At 36.4% G+C, this 10868-nt stretch overlaps 1 protein-coding gene across 3 annotated transcripts in view; it reads left to right on the forward strand.

Annotated features, from left to right (window-relative positions):
• Positions 1–1126, forward strand: part of LOC110302047 (caspase-12) — a 22619-nt gene extending 21493 nt beyond the window's left edge. For all 3 annotated transcript variants that reach the window (XM_021172806.2, XM_029481049.1, XM_029481048.1), the window contains one exon: positions 24–1126. The gene's annotated coding sequence lies outside the window, so the exon portion shown is untranslated. The remainder of the gene's footprint in view (positions 1–23) is intronic.
• Positions 1127–10868: the final 9742 nt, after the last annotated feature.

Below are 10868 nucleotides of genomic sequence, written 5' to 3' on the forward strand. Positions count from 1 at the left end.
TTTTTTTTTTTTTTTCCACACAGTTCCCAGTCAAGTATTGCTGTAGCTGAGAAGAAAAGAAAATTCCAACATCCCAGGATTTTTAAATGTGTAAAATTTTTCAGTTAGATATTTTATACAATATCATAAGACTAGATAATTTCCATAGGTCATTTTTTAGGGGAAATCCTGATATGTAAAGTTTTGCATGAAAAGTATAGATTCGTTCCTTCCAAATCTGCTCATCTTTTACTTTATTTTATTAAATTTGTATTTGCACATCTTTGTAAAATGAATAAAGGAAAAAGACACTAAAGAATATGGGGATGATACACCTTTTGATGAACCACTTTCACTTATAAATTAGTAATAAGTATTTACTCACAAGGAAGAACTTATCTACAACTTAGCTGAGAAATGAAACTATTGCATATCTAGCTAAAACTAATCATCTCTTAGGAATAAGACAAAGGAGGTTTATGTCCACTGTTTGTCTCTGACATACATGGTTTTCATGCCTAGTGGCTACCTACCATTCCTCTTAATCAATTTCTTAGGTTATAATTGACAAATTTATGCTATGTTTATAATTTTTCTCTTAAATGTTTTTGTAATAAGATATACTCACACATGCACATTTACAACTGTCTATTAGTATTATTGAAATAAATCCTGGAAACAAAAAATAAAAATTTAAAGCATTAAAGACAATTTTGAGACAAAATATTCTATGAAACTCTATGCAAAATTGAATTCTTCTACAAGTATTTGATGAAGCTCACCTACCACTATTTTTTTCATCTTGAGGATGTTATATCATTATTTTTACTTCACTGAGCTCAAATTAAAATCTTTGTTTATTCTTTGTTCTATAAAATGTTTAAGAATCTTTCTTTACTGCATAGTAAGTGTTAGCTCATTTTTTCCTGGGGTTACAAGTTCTGCACAAGCATGCCTTAAAATTGTGAGAGTCACCCCTTCTGAGTGTTCTTCCTTAAGTCATACCAGATCTATGATCTCTTTCTGAAAGTGTCCATTAACAGTTCAAGATTTCTACCCTTTCTCCCTGGTCCTACTGTCTTTTCAGCCTATGTTAAATATGTACCTATCAAAAGAAATCTCATGAGCACTTTTAAATAAAGGTCTGGTGGTCCCCACATCCTTGCTTCTTTGCATTTGTCCTGATGGACTTAAACATAGCTTGTTTTTGCCATTTATATGTCTATACCTCTCCACAAGAATAAAATCTCCACGAGGGATCATCCTGTTCTTTGTTGTGCTATTCCCACTACTTAGCACAGTGCTTGACAAAGAGAATATTTTTGCTAAGTCTTCATTACAGAAGGGTATTGATGTAGAAACCATTATATGGTGCATTTTATATTGTGATTTTAGTGAATTTTGTAAGTGCCCTTAACTTATTGAATTAAGAGTTGCTTTACTTGAAGATTTAAAAAAACAAAAACAAAACAAAAAACCCAAAACAACAACAAAAAAAATCCTATTTTATCAAATATATCCATTTGCCCCTTGATTCTTCTTGGTAACTATTATGTGCCCAGAATATATAATTTGCCTTTTTATTCATTAGTTAATGTAATAGTACAGAATAAACAAGATAGGCATGTGTTCTACTTACACAGAGATGTTCAACACAGATATCTAAATGTATGGAATTGTAAACTTAACTGAAGTATCTTGTCTCACATCTTTCTCATTTCTAGGTCAACCATTCTGTCTTCATGATCAAATTTATAAGATAGATCCCTAAATATGTAACTTCATTCTTCAATCTCTTCCACACTGTGTATCAAAGTAATCACCTAACCTGCCTATTCTATTTCCAAATCTTTTCTCTCCTTGTTACTCTTACTATTTACATTATATCTCAATTTTGTGCCAGAGATAGTACATAGTCTTATCTTTGGTCAGCCAAGATCCAGATCTCCATTCATGTTTGTTGGTTGGTTAGTTTCTTTTATTTTGTTTTGTTTCAGACAGGTTCTCACTAGGTAGCTCTGACTGTCCTGGAACTCACTTTGAAGACCATGTTAGCCTTGGACACAAAAACATGTACCTGACTCTTCTTCATGAGTGCTAGACTTAAAGAAATATTCTTGCCTTCTTCTGATACTCAGAACTTGCCTCTAGGAATACATACTCAGATCTAGAGAATGTTCACTCAAATTTTTATGAGGTTTCTAGAATAAAGAAACATGATACAAGTGAGCATTTTTTTCTTATGCATGTTCGCCAGTTTGTTAATTCACTTTCTCAAACAAAAACACAATACATTTTCAAAATCTACCAGCATTCTTCAGTATATTCTATCACATGATATTTGAGCTCCACAGATCCCTGAACAATGTTTAACGTATGTCGCATGGTTCTCTAAGCTTTTGTGTATGACAATCTAGCATTCTAAGACTATACAATTTCTACTCCTAGTGTCCTTTTTGTTGACAAATACATGATTTCATCTCATAATAATTATTGTTAATCAACAGCAAGGAGAACATGAACATGCATAAGAAAAAATGCCCACTTGTATCATGTTTTTTGTACTAGAAACCTCAAAAAACTTTGAGTGAACATTCTCTAGATCGGATTCTTTAATTCCAGAAAAGTTTTCTGGATAAATTCCTTCCAACTACCAGAAAGGAAAAAATACTCATAGGAGCAAATATGGAGATAATGTGTAAAGCAGAGACTGAAGGAAAGGCCATCCAGAAACTGCCCAACTTGGGGATCCATCCTTCATACAGTCCCCAAACCCAGACACTATTGTGGATGCCAAGAAGTGCTTGCTGCCTGAAAAAAAAAAAAAAAAGAGGCAGATGCTCACAGCCAACCATTGGAGCACAGGGTCCTCAATGGAGGAATTAGAGAAAGGACTGAAGGAGTTGAGTGGGTTTGCAACCCCATAGAAAGAATAACAATATCAACCAACCAGATGCCCCAGCGCTCCCAGGGAATAAACCACCAACCAAGGAGTACACATGGAAGGACCCATGGCCCCAGGAGCATATGTAGCAGAGGATGACCTTATCAGGCATCAATGAGAGGAAAGGACCTTGAAAATTCATGTTTTAAGACATGGAAAAAGAACAAAAAGAAGCAAATACACCCAAGAAGATTAGATGGCAAGAAATATCTCAAATCTGGGCTGAAATCAAACAAGTAGAAACAAAAAGAACTATACAAAGAATCCACAAAAGTAGGAGCTGGTTCTTTGAGAAAATCAACAAGATAGAGAAATCCTTAGCTAGACTAAACAGCAGGCACAGAAACAGTATCTAAATTAAGAAAAACAGAAATGAAAAGGTAAGAAGTGATAACAACAGAAACTGAGGAAATTTAAACAATCATCATATCATACTACAAAAGTCTAAACTCAACCAAATTGGAAAATCTGGATGAAAAGGACAATTTTCTAGACAGAAATCGGGTTCCAAAATTAAATTAGGATCAGATACACCACCTAAATTGTCCCATAATCCCCAAACAAACAGAAGCAGTCCTTAAAAGTCTTCCAGCCAAATAAATTAAGGAAGAAAGAAAGAAAGAAAGAAAGAAAGAAAGAAAGAAAGAAAGAAAGAGAGAGAGAGAAAGAGAGAGAGAAAGAAAGAGAGAGAGAGAAAGCCAAGGATCAGATGGGTTTAGTGCAGAATTCTATCAGACCTTCAAAGAAGTCCTCATACAAATACTCTTCAAACTAGTTTACAAAATAGAAACAGAAGGAACACTACCCATTTCATTCTATAAAGCCACAATTACACTCATAACTAAACCATACAAAGACCCAACAAAGAAAGAGAACTTCAGACCAATTCCCTTATGGATATTGATGCAAAATAAAATCCTTGCAAACCAAATTCAAGAACACATCAAAACGATCATCCATCATGATCACATAGGCTTCATCCCATGGATTCAGGGAAGGTTCAATATATGAAAATCTGTCAACATGATCCACCATATAAACAAACTCAAAAGGGAATAAAACCACATAATCATCTCATTAGATGCTGAGAAAGCATTTGACAAAATTCAAAGCATCCCTTCATAGTAAAAATCTTGGAAAGATCAAGAATTCAAGTCCAAACGTAAAGTAAAAGCACTATACAGCAAACCAGTAGCCAACATCAAACTAAATGGAGAGAAAAATTGAAGAAATTTCACTAACCTCAGGGACTAGATAAGGCTGCCCATTTTCTCACTACCTATTCAATCAGTACTCAAAATTCTAGCCAGAGAAATTAGACAACAGAAGGAGGTCAAAGGGAAACAAAATGGAAAGGAAGAAGTCAAAATATCACAATTTGCAGATGATATGATAGTATACTTATGTGAACCCAAGAATTCCATGAGAGAACTCCTAAACCTGATAAACAACTTCAACAAACTTGTTGGATATAAATTAACTCAAATCAATCAATAGATTTCCTATACTCAGAGGAAAAACAGACTGGGAAAGAAATTAGGGAAATGACACCCTTTGCAATAGTCACAAATAATATAAAATAACTTGGTGTGACTCTAAACAAGCAAGTGAAAGATGTTCATTACAAGAACTTCAAGTATCTGAAGAAAGAAATCAAAAATCTCAGAAACTGGAAAGATCTCCCATGTTCATGGATTGGCAGTTTAATATAGTAAAAATGGTCTTCTTGCCAAAAGCAATCTATAGATTCATTGCACTACCCATCAAAATTCCAACTCAATTCTTTATAGAGTTACAAAGAGCAATTTGCAAATTCATTTGGTATAACAAAAAATGAAAGATACCAAAAACTATTCTCAAAAATACAACAACTTCCCTCTTCTTGATTTCCTTGTGTTTTGCAAATTGTATCTTGGGTGTTCTGGGCTAATATCCACTTATCAGCGAGTGCATATCTAATGAATTATTTTGTGATTGAGTTACCTCACTAAGGATTGTATCTTCCAGATACATCCATTTGTCCAAGAATTTCACAAATCAATCGTTTTTAATAGCTTAGTAGTACTTCATTGTATAAATGTACAACATTATCCATTCTTCTGTTGAGGGACATCTGGGTTCTTTCCAGCTTCTGGCTATTATAAATAAGGCTGCTATGAACATAGAAGAGCATGTGTTCTTATTACCAGTTGGAACAGGGAATAAAATACCCATGAGAGGAGTTACAGAGACAAAGTTTGGAGCTAAGAAGAAAGGATGGACTATCCAGAGACTACCCCACACTGGGATCCATAGCATAATCAGCCACCAAACCCAGACACTATTGCCTATGCCAGAAAGATTTTGCTGAAGGGACCCTGTTACAGTTGTCTCATATGATGCTATGCCAGTGCCTGGCAAATACAGAAGTGGATGCTCACAGTCATCTCTAAGATGGAACACAGGGCACCCAATGGAGAAGCTAGAGAAAGCACCCAAGGAGCTGAAGGTGTCTGCAACCCTATAGGTGGAACAACAATATAAACTAACCAATACTCCCAGAGCTCATATCTCTAGCTGCATATGTCGCAGAAGATGGCATAGTCGGCCATCACTGGGAAGAGAGGCCCTTTGGTATTGCAAACTTTATATGTCCTAGTACAGGGGAATGCCAGGGCCAAGAAGCAGGAGTGGGTGGGTAGGGGAGCAGGTCTAGGGAGGGTAAAGGGAATTTTAGGGAGAACATTTGAAATGTATATAAAGAAAATATTTTATAAAAAATAAATAAATTTTAAAAATAAATAAAAAATACAACAACTTCTGCATGAATCACCATCCCTGACCTCAAGCTGTACTACAGAGCAATAGTGATAAAAAATAAACAACAACAGCAACCAAAAACAAAAACAAAAAAACACAGTGTTGTATTGGTACAGAGATAGGCAAGTAAATAAATGGCATAGAATCAAAGACACAGAAATGAAACCACATATCTATGGTCACTTGATCTTTGAAAATAGAGCTAAAACCATCCAGTGGAAAAAAGACAGCATTTTCAACAAATGGTGCTGGTTCAACCAGAGGTCAGCATCTAGAAGAGTACACACCAATCCATTCTTATCTCCTTGTTCAAAGCTCAAGTCCAAGTAGATCATGGATCTCCACATAAAACAGGAGACACTGAAAGTAATAGAAGAGAAAGTGGACAAGAGCTTTGAACACTTGGGTACAGTGGAAATTTCCTGAACAGAATACCATTGACTTATGCTCTAAGATCAAGAATTGACAATTGGAACTTCATAAAATTGCAAAGCTTCTTTAAGGCAAAGGACACTGTCAACAAGACAAAACAGCAACCAACAATTTTGTAAAAGATCTCTACCAACCCTACATCTGGTAGAGGGCTAATATTCAATATATACAAAGAACTCAAGAAGTTAAACTCCAAACAACCAAATAATCCTGTTAAAAATGGGTTATAGCAGCCCTGCGCCATCTTGGGCACCAACTCTGCTGAGGGTATCAAGGTCTACAGAGGATTCTCCACTCTCCAGGCACCCTAGCTCACCCAGGATCTTGAGATCACTGGTGAGTGGAATGCAACATCTGTTGCAAAAAAATCCCAGAGGGTCTTATACCAGAAGGAACAGAGACAAAGGAAACTCAGCAACCAATGGCTGGGATTAATTCCAGCCTGCCCCAGCCCTGCACCATCTTGGGTGTGAACTCCTTGGAGGGTCCCAAGGTCACCAGAGGACTCTCCATGCTGCAGGCACTGTAGCACACCCAGGATCTTGAGATCACTAGTAAGTGGAACACAACACCTATTCCAAAAAACCCAGAGGTCTTGTGATAGCAGGAGCAGGGACAAAGGACAAAGGCAGGCCCTAGCACACCTAGAATCTTGGGATCACTGAGACCAGTCTACACAGGAGAGCAAATGGGCAGCAGAAGCAACAGAGCATCTTGGACAGGGTCGCTTCGGGCTTTCATCCTCAGCCAGAAGACAGAGCTGAGACCCAGACCACTGGGAACCTTCCCAGCCAGAGGAGAGTCAGTCTCCAGGGTGGGCTCTGATCCCAGGACTCAGGAGGTAGATCTGAGCTTCAGACTTCTCTGCAATTTCCCTTCAAGAGGAGAGCTTGCCTGCACAAAGTGACCTGACCACTGGGACTCAGGAGATACTTGGACTCCCAGGAGTGCTGACAGAGGCTAAAGAATCACAGGAGGAACAAGCTCAAGCCAGAGACAACTAGGACATCTAACACCAGAGATTACCACATAGCAAAAGGCAAACTAAAGAATCTTACTAACAGACACCAAGACCACTCAGCATTATCAGAACCTAGTACGCCTCCACAGCGAGTCCTGGATACCCCATCACACCAGAAAAGCACTATTAAGATTTAAAATCATATCTCTTAATGGTGGTAGAGGATTTTAAGAAGAACATTAATAACTCATTTAAAGAAATTCAAGAGAACACTGCTAAATCAGTAGAAGTCCTTAAAAAATTACAGGGAAACACTGCTAAACAGGTAGAAGTCCTTAAAGAGGAAACACAAAAATCCCTTAAAAATTACAGGAAAGCACAACCAAAGAGGTGATGGAATTGAACAAAACCACCCAAGATCTAAAAATAGAAGTAGAAACAATGAAGAAAACCTAAAGGCAGACAACTCTTGAGATAGAAATCCTAGGAGAGAAATCAGGAACCATAGATGCAAGTGCATCAGCAACAGAATCAAGAGATGGAAGAGAGAATCTCAGATACAGAAGATTCCAAAAAGAACATGGACATAACATCAAAGAAAATGAAAATTGCAAAAAGATCCTAACTCAAAGCATCCAAGAAATCCATGTCCCAATGAGAAGACCAAACCTAAGGATAATAGGTATATATGAGAATGAAGATTTTTCAACTTATATAGCCAGTAAATATCTTCAATAATATTCTAGAAGGAAACTTCCCCAACCTAAAGAAAGAGTTGACCATGTGCATACAAGAAGCCTACAGAACTCCAAATAGACTGGACCAGAAAAGAAATTCCTCCCAACACATGAAAATCAGAACAACAAATGCACTAAATAAAGATAGAATATTAAAAGCAGTAAGGGAAAAAGGTCAAGTAAAATATAAAGAGAGATCTATTAGAAGTACTCAAAACTTCTCACCAGACAGTTTGAAAGCCAGAAGATCCTGGACAAATATTATACAGACCCTAAGAGAACACAAATGCCAGCCCAAGCTACTATACCCAGCAAAACTCTCAATTACCATAAATGGAGAAACCAAAGTATTCCATAACGAAACCAAATTCACACAATATCTTTCTACGAATACAGCCCTTCAAAAGACAATAAAGGGAAAAGACCAACACAAGGATGGAAATTACACCCTAGAAAAAGCAAGAAAGTAATCCTTCAACAAACCTAAAACAAGACAGCTGCAAGAACAGAATCACAACTCTACAAACAAAAATAAAAAGAAGCAACAATGACTTTTCCTTAATATCAATGGACTCAATTCCCAAATAAAAAGACATAGACTAACAGACTGACTATATAAACAGGACCCAACTTTTTACTACTTACAGGAAACCCACCTCAGGAAAAACAACAGACACTACTTCAGAGTAAAAGGCTGGAAAACAATTTTCCAAGCAAATGGTCTGAAGAAACAAGGTGGAGTAGCCATGCTAATATCGAATAAAAACGACTACCAACCAAAAGTTATCAAAAAAGAAAAAGGAGGGGCACTTCATACTCATCAAAGGTAAAATCTTCCATGATAAACTCTCAATTCTAAATATCTATGCTCCAAATTCAAGGGCAGCCACATTCATTAAAGAAACTATAGTAAAGCTTAAAGCACACATTGCACCTCACATGATAATAGTGGAAGACTTCAATGCCCCACTCTCATCAATGGACATATCCCGGAAACAGAAACTAAACAGAGACACATTGAAACTAACAGAAGTAATGAAAGAAATGTACTTAACAGATACCTACAGAATATTTTATCCTAAAACCAAAGGATATACCTTCTTCTCAGCACCTAATGGTACCTTCTCCAAAACTGACCAAATAATTGGAAACAAAACAGGCTTCAACAGATACAAAAATATTGAAATTATCCCATGCAACCTATCAGATCACCACGAACTAAGACTGATCTTCAATAACAACATAAATAACAGAAAGTCAACATTCACATGGAAGCTGAATAACACTCTACTCAATGATACCTTGGGCAAGGAAGAAATAACAAAATTAAAGACTTTTCAGAGTGTAATGAAAAGGAAGCCACAACATAACCAAATTTATGGGACACAATGACAGCATTCCTAAGAGGGAATCTCATAGCTCTGAGTGTCTCCAAAAAGAAACTGGAGAGAACATACACTAGCAGCTTGACAACACGCCTAAAAGCTCTAGAACAAAAGGAAGCAAATTCACCCAAGAGGAGTAGATGGCAGGAAATACTCAAACTCAGGGCTGAAATCAATCAAGTGGAAACAAAAAGAACTATTCAAAGAAACAACCAAATCAGGAGCTGGTTCTTTGAGAACATCAACAAGATAGATAAACCTTTAGCCAGACTAAATAAAGGGTACATGGACAGTATCCTAATTAACAAAACCAGAAATGAAAAGGGTGACATAAGAACAGAACTTGAGGATATCCAAAACATCATCAGATCCTACTACAAAAAGCTATACTAAAAAAACCTGGAAAACCTGGATCCTGGATGAAATGGACAGTTTCCTAGACAGATACCAGGTACCAAGGTTAAATCAATATCAGATTAATGACCTAAAGAAATAGAAGCAGTCATTAATAGTCTCCCAACGGAAAAAAAAAAAAAAAAAAAAAAAAACAGGACCAGATGAGTTTAGTGCAGAGTTCTATCAGACCCTCAAAGTGAAAATGTAATTCCAATTCTCCTTAAACTATTCCACAAAGTAGAAACAGAAGGTACTCTGCCCAATTCATTCTACGAAGCCACAATTACTCTGATACATTAACCACATAAATAGCCAACAAAAAAGAGAATGTCAAAACAATTTCCCTTAAGAATATCAATGCAAAAATACTCAATATAATTCTGGCTAACCGAATCCAAGAACACATCAAAACAATCTTCAATCATGATCAAGTAGTCTTAATTCCAGGGATGTAAGGATGGTTTAATATATGGAAATGCATCAACATAATCCACTATATAAACAAAAACCACATGATCATCTCACTAAATGCTGAGAAAGCATTTGACAAAATCCAAAACCCATTCATGATAAAAGTCTTAGAAAGATTGGGAATTCAAGGCCCATACGTAAACATAATAAAAGCAATACACAACAAACAAGTAGCCAACATCAAACTAAATGAAGAAAAACTGGATGCAATACCACTAAAATCAGAGACTAGACAAGGCTGCCCACTTTCTCCTTACCTACTCAATATAGTACCCAAAGTCCTAGCCAGAACAATTAGACAATAAAGGAGGTCAAGGGGATACAAATTGAAAGGAAGAAGTCAAAATATCACTATTTGCAAATGATATGATACTATATATAAAAGCAATCCTAAAAATTCCACCAGAGAACTCCTAAATCTGATAAACAGCTTCAGTGCAGAAGCTGGATATAAAATTAACTCAGCACCCAGTGGCCGTACTCTACACAAAGGATTAAACAGGCTGAGAAAGAAATTAGGGAAACAGCAAAATTCACAATCACAAATAACATAAAATACCTTGTTGTGAGTCTAACTAAGGGAGTGGAAGATCTATATGATAAGAACTCGAAGTCTCTGAATAAAGAAATCAAAGAAGATCTCAGAAGATGGAAAGATCTCCCATGCTCATGGATTGGCAAGATCAATAGAGTAAAAATGGCTATCTTGCCAAAAGCAATATACAGATTCAATGCAATCCACATCAAAATCGAACCCAATTCTT

This window comes from Mus caroli, chromosome 9 (genome assembly GCF_900094665.2).
Source record: "Mus caroli chromosome 9, CAROLI_EIJ_v1.1, whole genome shotgun sequence".
NCBI lineage: Eukaryota > Metazoa > Chordata > Mammalia > Rodentia > Muridae > Mus > Mus caroli.